This window comes from Phasianus colchicus, chromosome 1 (genome assembly GCF_987193195.1).
Source record: "Phasianus colchicus chromosome 1, bPhaCol1.hap1.1, whole genome shotgun sequence".
Taxonomy (NCBI): domain Eukaryota; kingdom Metazoa; phylum Chordata; class Aves; order Galliformes; family Phasianidae; genus Phasianus; species Phasianus colchicus.
In genome coordinates this window covers 169288852-169290381 of record NC_143436.1, presented here as the reverse complement: position 1 = coordinate 169290381, position 1530 = coordinate 169288852, and positions in this window count along the sequence as shown.

The window sequence follows — 1530 nt, the reverse complement described above, 5'->3', positions numbered from 1 at the left end:
CTTCAAAGCTGGGGTACATCTCCATATGCTGCAGTGTCTGCCTGTCATTTGCAGGCAATTTGACAAGCCAGCAAGTCTAAGAACGCTTCCAGTCTCTTAAGTTCTAGGTCTTACCAGGAAAACAAATGCTGAAGTCATGCTAGTACGTAAGAATGGGTTTCTCAAACAAAACCAATTGTCCAAATCTGACAGTAGATGGCATCAAACTTTCCTCCTGGTCCTGCCACTCTGCTGTGTCATAGACCATTTCCAGCTCTGCTCAAGCAGGACCAGGGGGGCACCTGGTGTTTATAGAATACCCAGAGCTGGAAGAGATCCACAAGAATCATTGAGTCCAATGCCTGGCCCACACAGCACCATCCAAAAATCAGACCCTATGTCTGATGGCATTATTTAAACACTCCTTGAACTCCAGCAGCTCGGGGCTGTGCCCATTGCCATGGAAGAGACTGTTACATGCCCACTGCCTTCTGGTGAAGAGCCCTTTACTGATATCCAATCTGAATGTTCACTGTTTGCCACTAACTTCTGCCTGACCACAGATATTGTACAAAACACTATTAAATCCACAACTTGTATGTAGCCAGGACTTCACTCATGAGATCCACTGAGGCCAGGGGAAAAGGGGAACAAGAGAAAAGTTGAGGGCGTGGAATCACTTATTTTGGTATCCTGGTGAAATAAAAACTGATTCAGGTATTTCCTGATTTTTGGAAAAGGTTGGGTGTTTAGTCCCTTCCTTCCTGTTAAACAGATCTCAAAATATGGGGTTAATCCCTGCATTTTCACTGTCACGCTGCAGTACACACGCAGTGTGGTGTGTGCAGGTTTGGGTACCACAACATAAGGAAAACATAAAGTTATTAGAGAGTATCCAAAGGAGGGCTACGAAGATGGTGAAGGGTCTAGAGGACAAGATGTACACGGAGCGCTGAGGCCTCTGTTTTGCTCAGCCCAGAGCAGAGGAGCTGAGGGGAGGCCCGATGGTGGCTGCAGCTCCTCACAGGGTGTGGAGGGCAGCGCTGAGCTCTGCTCTGTGACAGCGACAGGGCCTGAGGGAACGGCATGGAGCTGTGTCAGGGGAGGGACAGTTTTTACTGTCTTACACTTCACTCCATGGCATACACACCTTTCCTGTGCTTGCCTAACACACGACTCTGCTGTGGTGGGCAGTTGCTTCGTGGCAGGAGTTCCAGAAGGGACCTCAGCGTGTGCTGTGGCCTAGAAACCTGTATTTTGCAGTTACAGAATGGGTGTAGACCCCCACAGCCCTCAACCTTTGGCTTTTCCTCCCATAGCAACGGCAGAGGACGTGTTTGTTGGTCATTACAGAATCACAGAATCACAAAATGGCCAGGCTTGGAAGGGACCCTAAGAATTGCCAACCCCCCTGCCACATGCAGGGCCACCAACCTCCCCATTTAATACTAGACCAGGCTGCCCAGGGCCCCATCCAACCTGGCCTTGAACACCTCCAGGGACAGAGCATCCACAACCTCTCTGGGCAGCCTGTTCCAGCACCTCACCACC